The sequence below is a fragment of the Chlorocebus sabaeus genome, chromosome 21 (genome assembly GCF_047675955.1).
Source record: "Chlorocebus sabaeus isolate Y175 chromosome 21, mChlSab1.0.hap1, whole genome shotgun sequence".
Classification (NCBI taxonomy): domain Eukaryota; kingdom Metazoa; phylum Chordata; class Mammalia; order Primates; family Cercopithecidae; genus Chlorocebus; species Chlorocebus sabaeus.
The window spans coordinates 87284120-87299131 of record NC_132924.1 but is presented as its reverse complement, the minus strand read 5'-3'; the positions used below and the strand labels follow the sequence as shown (position 1 = coordinate 87299131).

The window sequence follows — 15012 nt, the reverse complement described above, 5'->3', positions numbered from 1 at the left end:
AGAGAAAGAAAAAAAATCACAATATTGTAGTTCCAAAAGTTTTTATTCATATTACTCTCTTGGAGAGAGCCCATTGTTTAACATCAAAAATGACATGGCAGTTGAGAATTACATTTAACATTTAATTGTACTGAAAAACCTAAATATTTTAGGTCTAATATATCAAGAATATTTACCCCTTAATATACTGAACATAAAAAGTATTCTGTTTCACTGCTTTGCTTTCTTTATGGGCTTAAACCTGCCAAATTATTCCATTTGATTTCAGAGAATTCTCATATGGCAATCTATTTTATTTACTTTATCTTCAATAAAATGGTTCAGTGAGCATTAGCAACTCTGAGACACAAGTTTCAATCAGTCTTCAAGCAAAGAAGTCAATCTACATTAGACCTACTGTGCTGTGAGGTGCAGCTAAAAAGTTGGAATAAGGCAAAGCAACAGTGAAAATGTGAGCCAAGCCTAATAAAGGCCACAGAACAGAGAAAGAAAGCTCTCCCCAGGCTCTCACATGCATCGCTTATACCAGGTGCCAGGTTCAACACATGAAGCGCTCCTTAATAAGGCTGACAGCTAAAAGGAGGCTTCAGACTATAACTTCATTTTACATGACACCTACAGTAATAGTCCTCTGTTCTCTGGCAGACAATAGTAAAAACTCAAATTGCCAACAGTTTAAAATGAGGTTTCACAGTCATCCCTTGGATATCATATAAGGGAAAAAAACGAAAAACATTCAAGCTGCATGGTATCTCTTCTATAGCATTTTCACACAATTACTAATGTAACAGTAGTTTCAGTGAACCTTTCCTTACAAATTTGTATGACATTTTAAATATAGCTGCTGGATTAGATTTTAACCACAAAACAATCAGTAAGTTTGAGCAACAACTCATTTTGGAAAATGATATCATTAAAGACTAATTCCAAGAAATGTAGGATAGTACTGTTAGATGCCGTGAAAATGTCTCCCAAAGCACAAACTTTGTAATAAGTGATGCTGGTTCATATTTGATATGGGCTGTAAAAAGCAGATTATTGTAATGGTGCACTTCCCAGCAAATAAGACCATTAAAAGGGTACTTAATGTTCAGTTGAACTGAAAAGCAGGCCAGTTAAAATCCATATTTTCTGTTTTGTATAATGATATCAAAAATTTTACTAGTGGATAGTTCCAAGCCACAAATTTAAAACTATAAACATAAACTCTCATTTAAAAAATATGAACAAGTTTTCATTTTCTCTTTTTTAAATATAGTGCATTATGTTTCTTCAAATTCTATCATCATATAAATAGGAATGAAATTTGGAATGATGGTTTAATAATTTTAATTATTTATTTATTTATTTATTTAGAGGCAGGGTCTTGTTCTGTTGTCCAGGCTGGAGTGCAGTGGCACAATCCCAGTTCGCTGCAACCTCCGCCTCCCGGGTTCAAGGGATTACCCTGCCTCAGGCTCCTGAGCAGCTGGGATTACAGGCGCCCATCACCACACCCAGCTGATTTTTGTATTTTTAGTAGAGACGGGGTTTCACCATGTTTGTCAGGCTGGTCTCTAACTCCTGACCTCAGGTGATCCATCCGCCTCGGCCTCCGAAAGTAAGGGGATTACAGGCATGAGTCACCACAGCCAGCTGAGAATTTATTTATTTATATTTTTAATGTTGTTCTATTACTTGCTGATACATACTTTTCAATTCACTTTTCTGGAAACCAAATGTATTATTTTTTCTAGTGAGCTCAACGCTTCAAATATGTGTACACATATCTAGATACTTCCATGTGACTCTAGTATTTACACGTCCATAAAGGACATTAAAAAATATCAGAAACTATCATGATAGATGAGTAAAAGAGATTCTGCAAGCCCAGATCCTGTTAGCACATGGGTATTTTTTCCAAGCAGCTCTTCTACAAAGAATGAGTATCAGACTAGCACATGAGTAAGCATGACTCTCCAACATTGATGTGATCAATGGGCAAGATATTAAAAGCGGCTTCAGCATGTTGCAAAATCAGTATTCCAGGTGAATCTAAACATTTCGCATTTTCTTTCCATTTGGCTCACTATCTTGTAAATATACATACCTATCTCTTCTATTACATATACCTGAGAGACATTATATTTGGTATACTGTTAATCTTTATATTCCCCTCAAAGTCAAGGGCAGTGCTGAAATTTGTGGATATAATTTTAGGGTTGAAATATCATATAATGTATTAATTATCTATGAGTGAATAAAAATTACCACCCAAACTTAGCAGTTTAGAACAAAACCATTTATTATCTTGTATTAGTCTGTTTTCACGGTCCTATGAAGAAATACCTGAAACTGGGTAATTTATAAAGGAAACAAGTTTAATTGACTCACAGTTCCACCTGGCTGGGGAGGTCTCAGGAAACTTACAATAGTGGCAGAAGGCACCTCTTCTGAAGACAGGGTGGTAGGAGAGAGAATGAGTGCCCAGTGAAGGGGGAAGACCCCCATAAAGCCACCAGATCTCCTGAGAACTCACTATCGCAAGAACAGGATGGAGGAACTGCCTAATGATTCACTTATCTCCACCTGGTCCCTCCTATGACATGTGGGGATTATGGAAACAACAATTCAAGATGAGATCTGGGTGCTGACACAGCCAAATTATATCATATCTCAAATAGTTACTGAGGGTCAGGAATCAAGGAGTGGTTTAGCTGGGTGGCTTAGACTCAGAGTCTTTCAGGAAGTTGCAAGTTGTTTGTAGGCTCCTTCCTGGCTGTTTGCCAAATGGCTTAGTTCCTCACTATGAATACCTCTCCATGGCAGCCAGCCTCCCCCAGAGCAAGTCATTTGAAAGAATGAGAGAGACAGAAACAGAGACAAAGATGGAGACAGAAACAGAGAGAGTTAGAGGCAAAAGAGAGGGAGAAAGAAAGGAAACTCAAAATAGATATCTCAATATCGTGCATAACCTAATCAGAAAAGCAACATACCAGCAAATAGAACTTGTGCCATATTCTGTGGATCACATAGGCTGACCCTGGTAAATATGGGCGGGAAAAATATAATGGGGTGAAAACCAGAAAATGGGGACTATCTTAGAGGCTGCCTACCACAGCTATCACTCTGGACTCCAGTGATTCATGTTTTTCCCATATGTTATTGGTTTCAAAGGTGTAAGTTGTAATGGATTCTCACAAGTAACTTAAGGGTTATTTGAGGTATATATTTCAAATTACTGAGCCAAAATAAGAATGAATAACTTATAAAGAACATCTTCTGAAATATGACTGTCAAACTGAATACTGGCTGTTAGACCACTGTTCTAAATCAAGAAGGTGTTTTACATATTCAATGAATATTTCTAAAGATACTATTATATGCGACATTGTAAGAAACACACAAATGAGCAACATTCTGTGATCTCTATGGGCAGCAAGGGAATGAGATTAATGATCACATGTCTGTAACATCCGATTGACTATGATAGGGTATGATACTATGCAGAAAAAGTCCTAGCCTAGCTAAAAAGGAGGTAAGAAGTAAGAAAAATATAGTGGAAAAGGTAGAAATTTAAATGTGCTTTAAAAAGATAGAGAATGGGACAGAAATGATGAGAAAGATGTACATTGACAAAGATGTAGGCAAGAAAGCGTAAAACATGTAGTTACAGATATACATATCAGAGTAAAGAGAAAAGGTAAGATATTTGGGTTTTGCCACATTCTGGAGTATACTAAATACCACACTAGGCTATAATTAGTCTGGTGGTTTTAGCCAGCTTGAAACAATGGATGAATTTTAGGCAAAGAGGAATAGTCTGCTGGGAATTATACTGTAAGAAAACTCTATGAAAATAAAATTTTACATGTTTCAACAATATTCTCATTATTAACTATAACATAATTATAAAACTTTAACATATTTCATGAATGTTAAGTTTAACATGCTTTGGTGGACAGTCTCTAGGGTGGCCCCCATGTTCATGCCCTGTAAAATTCCTTCCCCTTGAGTGTGGGCAGGATCTGTGACTTGATTCCAGCCAACAGAATATGGCAAAGGTTGTGGGTTGTCATATAATATTAATTTGATGATTAATATACATACACACATACACATATACACACACATCCATATATACACACATATGTGTGTATGTGTATTAATGCTATATATAGAGAGAGAGAGAGCATATATATATTCCATTTTGCTAGCATGCAGTATAGACTCTCCCACTGGCTTTAAAGAAGCAAGCTGCTATTTGTAAACTGTGTATGGAGAGTGCCACATGGGAGGAACTGTAGGTGGAATTGAGAGGCTGAGGATCTCAGACTTAAAACTGCAGTGAACTGAATTCAGCCAAAAACCCGTGAGTTTGGAAGAGGACCCTGAGCATTAAATGAAAATACAACCTGGTTGACATTTTGATTGCAACCTTTTAAGACCCTGAGCTAAACTGTGCCTGGACTCCTTACCCACAAAAATTGTGAGATGATATATGTATGTTGTTTTAAGCTTCTAAATACATGAAAATTCATCATATAGTAATAGAAAACTAATACACATCCTAACCAAACACAGAGAGCACAGGTACATAATGCAATACACTGAATATTTGTGTTGTTCCCAAATTCCTATGTTAAAATCTTACCCCCCAGTGTGATGGTACTAGGAGGCAGAACCTTTGGTAGGTAGTTAGGCCATGAAGATGGAGCCCTCATGAATGTGATTAGTGCTCTTTTATAAAAGGAACTCCAGAAAGTTCTCTCATCCCCTTTCTGCTATGTGAGGACACGAGAAAGAAGATGGCAGTCTATAACCTGAAAGAAGGCCCTCACCAGAGGCTGACACCCTGAACTTAATCTTCCAGCACCCATTATTGTGAGAAATAATTTTCTGTTTATAATCCACTCAGTCTATGGTACTTTGTTATAACAGTGTAAAATAACTAAGATACAGAATTAACTCATATTTAGCATTTCTTGTAAGACCCTTGATTGGACATAAATTAGATTATCCTATACAGGGTATTTGCCATGTGGCCTGAATAATACAGTCAACCATTGAAACGAATATAATAGAAAATAAAATAATACTGACTTTTTAAATGTTCATTAAATGTTCACTATGCCCTTTATATGTATTCACACAATTAATCCTCAAGTCAACTCTATTAAATAGGAACCGTTATCTCTATTCTCTAGATTGACAAAGTAAGTGTAAAAGAGCCTTGGCAACTTGTTCAAGGTTTCACATAAGGTAAGTTTGTTTTGGAACTGTCATTCAAACCCAGGCAATCTGATTTCCAAACTTGAATTCTCGATAGCTCCACTCTATACCCTCTCTATTTGCAGTCTTGCTTACTGTTTCCTTCTGACAATGAATGTCAGTACACTATCTATCTGAACTGCTGACCCAACCCCCGTCCACCAAATCAGCTTCCTACATAGCCCATTTACTTTTTAATAATTTGAAAAATAGAGCAAATATTATTTTCATATGATACCTAATCTTTAATACGTATTTATGAAATTTATAGCAATTTTCTATACATATGTTAATGAAAATTATTTCTACTTCATTGAATTATCTAAAACTGATATTTCATTTGAGTTTAATAGTCTTGCAGTGGAAACTCTGAAATACTGTGAATATCTTGAAGTAAAACACACCCAATCACATACCCAACTATGCATTTACCCACATACACAAATACTCTCAGTTATAAGTTGTATTAAACATTTTAGTTCCCATCTTATAAGTATTATGTAGGGCATGTTATTTAATTTCTTTGAAAGGAGAAACAGAGATAAAACTAAAAAAATTGTTTGAAAATAGGAAGTTTGAACCAAGTTCCATTTAGGGATTTTCTAGGGATAAGGGAGCAGAGAAGAAAAAATCTAGTATTTCTTGAAAATAGCTATGTACCAAGTGCTAAATTTTTACAATAATACAATAAACAGATCTATCAGTCCCCTATTTTACTCTGTGGGAGCTGAGAAGCAAAAATTAACAGAGGTTAATTTAAAAAGCCAAAAAATAGCAGCAAGGATGCAAACTCCTATCAACCCGACTCCAAAATCGTTGCTTCTCCAACATTTTCTTCTTCCCTTATGATCATACTTCCAGCTCAAGGGTTCAAAATTCTATACATTTACGATAAAAAACAATGCTTTTTCAGAATTCACTTCCCATTAAGGTGAACCTTTGTCATTATGCATATTCGCGATTTACAACAATATGTGGTTAGTGTTTGTTTAAAAATATTTAAAAATTGCCACTATAAATACGTAACTACCAAAAGTCTAAGTAGCACATTCCAAAATCAGTTTGAGGACTAACTTCAAGTGCAATTATATTCTGTTCTAGGAAGAAAATTCTCTACTTTTTAAAAATAGTTTCTTTCATGATTCCATGATTCATTCTTTCCTGATTCATTGTCAGATCTTCCTGCTTATTATAAATCTAAACTCCTTCTGCTATTATACAAACGTTCTGTTACTCAAAAGTAATATCTTATATATCAAAAAGTTGTATAAAGATAGAGTATATTGGTATAACCATTATCTATGGCAAACCTACAAATAATGTCCCCATTCACCACAAAAAAGATTGAGTGTTAGCAGACACGTGTTCTATGTCTAGTTGTTTATTACTAGCTGTAAAATCACAAAAAGCTACATAACTTTTCCCAGATCATTTTAATTCTTTGTCTTTGCTTCTCCACTTACCAAATAATAATAATGTCAACCTTACTTACATCATAAATTAAGAGTAAAATGAAGTAAAAGGTTGCCGAAGTACTTTGAAAATCTAAATGCTAGATGAATGTGGGATCATTTTAATGTGTATCTGGTAAAATAATAAAACTGGTAAGAAATGAACCAAAAAACAATCCACAGGCCAAACAGAAGGTAAAATACCTGGGAAATATTTCACTGTGTAACTAAAGAACATTGACAAAAATCTCTCTGAGAAATTATGGAGTGTGTCTTGAGAGAGTTGTAGAAATTGGTAGAGAAATTTAGGTAGAAAGTGAAGGTCCTGAGGCCTATGCTATGCCTATGGTGAAATTCTTAATAAAGAATTCTGAAGAAGCTCGGGCATTTTGGTTTCCCTCTCTCTTGAGGTAAAGATTGGGGAAAGAAATGATATAAACTACTAAGAAGCTTTGAAATACAAACTCTGCCAAAAATTGCTTTTAGGTTTCCTTTAAAATTATATTATTCTAAATTTGGATATTCATGACAAACTGTTTGATTGACATTACTGTTTAACAGTGAAACTAAAAATCCAATTTTACATAAATATTACATATTGAGAACCTTTATATGTTAACATTGTAAATATCAAGGAAAACTATCTCGAGATTTAAATATACGTGATATTAAAAAAGAAAACAAATCTTTAAAAATAGCTGACTGGATCTCAAAAATTATATTAGAAAAATCAAATTTTCTAGAAAAAAAAATTATACTGGTATATTATTCTCATTATTTCCTCAATACTTCAGATCCCCCCAAAACTTCAATATCAAATGAACTTTTAAAAAATAATACTGAAAAGACCAGCATAATAAAAGGCAAGCACAATGGTAACAAGATTCATCAAGTGCTTTTCTTGCCTAATAACTTACTTTTAATATTTCAAGCCAAATTCATATTCCCCATAAGTGTATGCTGGTTTTAAAAAGTGATACCACATTTAATAGAAAGACAGCAGCAAGTAGTGAAATGGGAACCTCCATAGCAGTGATAAATATTTCTACTGCCATATTTAACATGTCTCAATAGTTCTCTGACAACTTCTTCTTAACATTTGGGCAAAAATATTTAACCAAAAAAACTAAAGAGTAAAATCAGCATCAGAAAGCTAAAAACAAGCACAATGAGCAAATGACAATTTTTACCAAAAGGACACTTACCTGTTTCTTCCAGATCTTCCACAAGACTTTCGAATCAACCTTGAAACGGAGTCCTAGGAAAATTCAACCCCAGCATCACATTAGAGTAGACCTGTTAATAGAGACAAATAATTTTCACTGCTTAGAAAATTAAATTTAAATTTACATCACAATTAGTGCAGTGACTTCAAAGAACACAAAACATATTCATCCTTGAAAATTGTTAATGTTAACATGCATTACTTTATGAATATTCAAATATGCATAAAAATGCTTTTTCTACATTTTGATTTAGAGAACTTTCAAGACATTGGTACAAAGCAAAGGCCACGGAGACAGCATAAGATGCACTTCCAAGAGATAGAGATTTTGTTTCCCACTCTGTCACTGATTTGGCAAGTTTAAACTTTTCAGTGATTAAATTTTATAATTTAGAAAAAATTATTTGTGTCTCCAATTTCTTAACTGAAAACATGACTGATTTCAATTGCCTCTTCAACACATACTTAATGAGCTTTGTAAGATTTTCCACAATTAACAAATTGGTAGTAAGCATTTACTCCTCATAACCACAATGTAAGGACCATTATTTAAATGCTTACTTAAGTTTGTATTTCCCAGATCCATTTCCGATTCAACTACTCTTTTTTTCTAGTTTCTTCTTTCTTTAATCTGACAGATTTAGCTCACACCTTTCTTAGACTAAAATACGTTAAGTGTACTGAAGGTCCATTAAAATTACAGAACTTAGTACTATATAGATCAGGCTTGTCCAACTCGTGGCCAGGACGGCTTTGAATGCAGCCCAACACAAATTTGTAAACTTTCTTAAAACATTATAAGGTTTTTGCATTTTTTTTTTTTTTTTTTTAGTTCATCGGCTATCGTTAGTGTTAGTATATTTTATGTGTGGCCCAAGACAATTCTTCTTCTTCCATTGTGGCCCAGGGAAGCCAAAAGATTGGATACCTCTGTTATAGATAGTAAATGGGTTTTGACTCACACAACACTCTGACTGATTGGTAGTGACTAAATGGAGAGCTGTACGGAGACTAAATCTGAGTCTGCAGCAGGAAGTTCTATGTTCAGTCAGCAATGTCTGCCATAGGCATTGAAAAGGATGACTGGCATCACTTGCCATCTATGTTGAACATTTAGACATTTCACTAATTGTATTGAAATCATTTCCAAATGCTTTTGAGCTAAAGAATCCTTTCTTGCAATAAAACCTCAGTGCAGGGCCAATTAATAATAATGTATTCTGGTTGAATCACAGCTCCAAATATCAGTGCCACCATTACTCCTTTCCTTGGGTATTTTTGGTGTTTCACAAAGCATTAGGTATTCTACAGAGCATAATCTGAAACCACTGTTTAGTGAATTATCAGTATTAAGGTAACTCAAAATCATAAACATGAAGGTAATTTGAACTCCTGTTCTTCATATTCCTTATATTCTTTCTCTATTGGTTCTGTTGTCCACATTTCTCTTAACAATAAAATTTTCTACTTAGCAGGCCACACTCTTGGCTTTCCTTGTGTTAATTTTTCTTCCATAATTATATTCTGCCTAATATATGACACTAAAAGAAGTGGATTTCTTTAGTATTAGTCTAAATTATTTTATAATTTTATATTGACTTATTTTCCCTTGCCCATATTCATAGGGAAACTTCTCCAACTTTTTCTAAATCAGTCTATAAATTCTAGACTTTAAAAAGAAAATCCACAAACCCATTTTTAAACCCATTTAAAAGCATATGCTATAAAAGGTCTATTAATATCAAAGTAAAATTCAAAAATGAGGGGCAAAGAGAGAAAACCTACTCTATAAAGTATTAACATGTACTACAAAGCCGGGTACAGCTACAGGCACATAGAGTTCAGAAATAAACCCATATATATATGGGCGCATATATATATATATATGACAGCTCATATATACGTGACAGCGTTATATATAACATCGCAAAGTAAAAGAAAATACTGGTGTTGGCTTACTGTGTAGAGCAAAAACTGATCTAAGAATTGGGCAGAAAGTAAAGGGGACACCTTATCACACCATATAGAAATCTGAATTCCCGAGAGATTAAAGAATTGAATGTAAACTTTACCTTTTCAAAGTTATTAAGAAAAAAAATTTGGCAACTATTTTTGAGACATAGATGTAAAAAGCTTTCTGAAACATGGCCTAAAAAGCATAAATCGTAAGGCATAAATTGATTTTTCTTAAAAAATGAAAATTTTCAGTTAAGGATACCATAGATAATATCATAGGTAAACTGAGAGAACACCTAAAACCAATGAGGAATTAATATTGGTTAACATATACTTATATATTCAGAGGAAACCTATTTAGAAAAATGAGCAAAGAACCTTGAAAAGGAAGTGTTCAGAAGGAGAAGCCCAAACTGTTTAAAACTCATAAAATCCCTAGTAATCAGGAAGATACAAATTAAAAAACCAATGAGATACCACTTTATGTCATCAGAAGAGCATGAATTTGAATGCTGAATTCTGCACAGTGTTGGTAAGATTATAGAAAGATGGGAACTCTTGTTTACTGCTAACAAAAGCATAAATTATGAAGTTATTCTTTAAAGCGATTTGGAAGACCTAACATGTCTATGTTCTTTGTGCTCTCAAAGCACCCTGTGGGCACCTCTACTGTAAAATATATTAGGTTAAATCTCATTTCATGTTCTTGTTTACATACCTTTCTCTCCCACAAGCTTCTCCATTTTCTTTACTCAAAACTCCTGTTGAAACTGATAAATGAAGAAATAGCAATAAGCATATTATTTAGGTAATAGAAGTAAGTACCAGAAGCACACTGCCACTGTGTAGCTGAAGTAGGCAGTGAGAAAATACAAGGCAGAGGGCTGCTATTTTTCATTTTAATAATCCCTACATTCCATTTGATTTTTTAACTCTATGCCTGGATTTCTTGAAGAAAGTCAAATACCAAAAAAAAAAAAAAAAAAAAAAACCAAAAAAAGAATTTTATTATTTCTTTTTTAAACTTCCATTTTAACTTCAGGGGTACATGTGCAGGTAATCTCATGCCACAGGGATTTCTTATACAGACTATTTTTTCACCCAGGTATTAAGCCTAGTACACGTTAGTTATTTTTTCTAATCCTCCCCCTCCTCCCACCCTCAACCCTTTGGTAGACTGCAGTATCTGTTGTTCCCCTTTATGTGTCTATGTGTTCTCATCATTTAACTCCCACTTGTAAGTGTAAATATGCAGTATTTGCTTTTCTGTTCCTGCATTAGTTTGCTAAAAATAATGGCCTCCAGCTCCATCCATCTTCCTGCAAAGGATATCACCTCATTTCTTTTTATGACTGCGTAGTAGTCCATGGTCTATCACTGATGAGCATTTAGGTTGACTCCATGTTTTGCTCTGGTGAATAGTGCTACAAGGAACATATGTGTGCATGTTTCTTTATGATAGAACAATTTATATTCCTTTCGGTATATACCCAGTAACAGGATTGCTGTGTTGAAGGGTAGTTCTGTTTCTAGATCTTTACAGAATAGCCACAGTTTTCTGTAATGGTTGAACTAATTTATACTTCCACCAACAATGTATAAGCATTCCTTTTTCTCCATAGCACAGATTACTGTGAACAGTGATCATAATAATCAGAACCAAATGTTCACTTAATGATGTATAGAAAACTCTTATTTTAGAAACCTAAAGCCATAAAAAGCAAATAAGATAATTTGAAGGAGACAGAACCTGAGCTAGAGAGGCTAACTAGAGTTCTCTTATATACACATATTCACACGCATTATTTGTTGCCAAATATGTCAGACACTGTCCTGATTCTGGGTTAAATTCACAACTCTGCTCTTATGGAATATGCAATATGATTAGGAATATGTAAGGGATGGGCTTTTTTTTTTAACAATGTGCTGAGAGACAGGGTATATACAGGAGCAGCACCCAGTTGACGCTTAGGCAGTCAAAGAGATCTGTCTGAGTGAAAAGACCCATGTGCCATTCATGTATAGAAACATTCTCTTTTCTAATTTTTTCTAGCCTTTTAAATTGAATTACAAATTTGTTTGAGGTATGCTGTGGTAGGCAGAAGAACATCACTCAGACATTCCCAGACAGTCTGACCTGTCTTCTGTAAGGAACTGTATTAGATAAAGTGAATAATTAGTAGAAGATTTATGTTTTTTTATGTGTTTTGTTTTGTTTTGCTCTTCTTTTTAGATAGGGTCTTGCTCGGTCACCAAGATTAGAGTGCAGTGGTGCGACTATAGCTCACTGCAGTCTCCAACTCCCGGGCTCAAGTTATCCTCCGACCTCAGCCCCCACCAGTAGCTGGGACTCCAGGTGTGGGCCACACACCTGGGTAATTTTTTCACTTTTTGTAGAGTCAGAGTCTTCCTATGTTGCCCAAGCTGGTTTCGAACTCCTGGGCTCAAGCAATCCTCTCACATTAGCCTCCCAAAGTGCTGGGATTGCAGGCATGAGCCAACTACGCCCAGTCTAAGTGATTTAGTTTTGTTTAAATATTTTTTTTCTAGTAATTTATTGATAGAAAAGAGATTTAGTCTTCTAATCAGCTACTTGGAACTCTTTGTTAATATTTTCTACTCTATTGTCTTCTAATTAATAAAAATGAAGATGCATCCTAAAAGAAATGCTATTATTTAATTGTTTTCTAAATGAAAAGGAAAACATTACATCATATAAAGCATAAGGATAAAACAATATCTTTTGAATTTTACTGCTGAATATTATAACACAAAATCCTTAGCCTGGTGAATTTCATGATTTGGAATAAAATATTATAAATATGAAGTAAAGAAATAAACAAAATACATGTGTTATATAGGTCCTGATGTGTAACTGATGTTCAATAGAAAAAATATACTAACATTTTAAATACCGTTTTAATATTGTATAGCACATGGCTTCCTGAATAATGGTGAGAACTATGGATTATTTTGTTTTCTCAAAACAGGGTTGTTAACTATAGCCAAACAAAAGAAAGATAATTGTTGATTGGCTATGAAGGCTGATATTATAACCAACATTTCAGTGAACAGAAAATGAACAACCAAATTCTGGCAAGGCAACAAACTCACAAGTTTAATTCACAAATTAATAACAAATTTAACTGCTTGGTAATGCTGATGTATGCTAAAGGAATTTTAAAAAGTAATCATAGGCTTCTGAGGAATATGGTAAGATTTCTCAGGAGGCAGCAGTGCCTACATTATTCCTACCAAAATTTACAAAGGGTTCAGAAGGCACTGCATAGCAGGCATTTTCTTTTTTGCATTAGCATGAGAGAAACATCATATTACTATAATTTGCACAGATGTTGCAAACAGAAAAAAAAATAAAATGTTTAAAAGCTACTGCTGCAAAGGCTAAATACTATAAAACTACCACCAGAGATACAGAGTGCCCACTACAATTAGCATCCCACGTTGATTAAAGCAGTTTGAACTCCACAAGAACATGGATGGTTGTTTGTTTAATTCATTTATTAATCCTATGAACCTAGAATACTCCCTGGCACATAGTAGGCACACAATAAATATTTGTTGAATTAATATATTAATCTGTAGACTAATAAACATAGAACTAGACAGGCATGGGAATTTAAAAATGAAATTTTAGGTAGAATAGATAGTAAGATATAAACCAGGATAGAGATATTATCCTCAAGTAATCCTAGTTCAAAATTTAATTCAGTGATTGTTCAAAGGAGGAAATAAAGGAATGCTCTGTCCCACTGCCTTAATTTAATGTGGAGCAAACTCAATTCTATTTTGGAACTTCAAAAACACATTATTGAGGTCATACATTTTGGAGTTTATTTATATATGGAATACTGTTTTGAAAGTTCAAAAACTACTGATTTAACCTATACCTTAATGAAACATAATTTGTAGTTTTGATAGTTAATACTAGAACTCCACTGTAGTGAAGACTGCATATGATACAAAGCTATGATGCAGATCTAAACATATGCACATAAATACTAATTATAGTTAATCTACAACAGATTTATTCCGTGAGTTTCTCAAATTATCCTTCTAATATCTTTGTAGAGTACTGAGGTAAAAGGAGATTCTTGAAAATTGCTAACAATAGGTACTTTAATTACCACTGAGAACTTAAATTTGCTCTCTTTGAGCCACACTGAGTGAAACATGTAAGGATTATCTGTACAGGGTGCGGACTATGTAAGCTTTATTCTTGCCTGACTGATCTACTCCTCAGTTAACAGTACCTGGATCTAAGAAACTGGAGCCAATGATCCTTCGAGGCTCTACCACATCCTAATAAATCCATTAAGAAGATACATTCACAGAAATAGAGCTGAAATAAAACTTCACCTTGAAAACAATTGGAGCCACAATGAAAATTAACCCTGCTGACATTATGGGTACGGTTCAAAACATATTTATTCAAGAATAGGATAATTTTGTTTTCAGTTGTTTTTTATATTTATAAATTTCTTTCTAGCTTTAAGTTAGAAATAAATATATGTATTTTATTGGCAGATAATGTTCTGTCAGATAATGTAAAATCAAAAAATAAACAATAAGCAGGCTAGAAACAGTAACAGTAAAATGGAAGTTAGCAAGCAATCATCAAAGAAAAGTATAATGTTGGCACAGTTAGTTGTAGGTTTCTGCCTTCTTGAATTTTACTCAGAGCAAAAGTAAGAGCTCCCTCATGGAACTATTTAAAAATGCAATATCATATTTACACAAAACAGGTAAAAATACTTTAAAAGCAAATTTCAGGCCAGGCGTGGTGGCTCATGCCTGTAATCCCAGCACTTTGGGAGGCCAAGGAGGGTGGATCACTTGAGGTCAGGAATTTGAGATCAGCCTGGTCAAAATGATGAAACTCCATCTCTACTAAAAATACAAAAATTAGCCGCACATGGTAGCAGGCACCTGTAATGCCAGCTACTTGGGAGGCTAAGGCATGAGCCTCACTGCTTAAACCCAGGAGGGGGAGGTTGCAGTGAGCCGAGATTGTGCCACTGCACTCCAGTCTGGGTGACACAGTGAGACTCCATCTCAAAAAAAAAAAAAAAAAAAAAAGAAAGAAAAAGAAAAAAACATTCAAATTGCATT

The 15012-nt window shown here is 34.2% G+C and overlaps 1 protein-coding gene across 7 annotated transcripts in view; it reads right to left on the bottom strand.

The window, feature by feature from the left end:
• FOXP2 (forkhead box P2) overlaps positions 1 to 15012 on the bottom strand; it is a 592983-nt gene that overhangs the window by 384661 nt on the left and 193310 nt on the right. For 6 of the 7 annotated variants that reach the window (XM_073009292.1, XM_073009288.1, XM_073009290.1 and 3 more), the window contains exon 3: positions 7907 to 7997. The gene's annotated coding sequence lies outside the window, so the exon portion shown is untranslated. Of the gene's footprint in view, positions 1 to 7906; positions 7998 to 10600; positions 10653 to 15012 lie in introns of all 7 variants that reach the window. The other variant, XM_038004457.2, reaches the window with a different exon arrangement.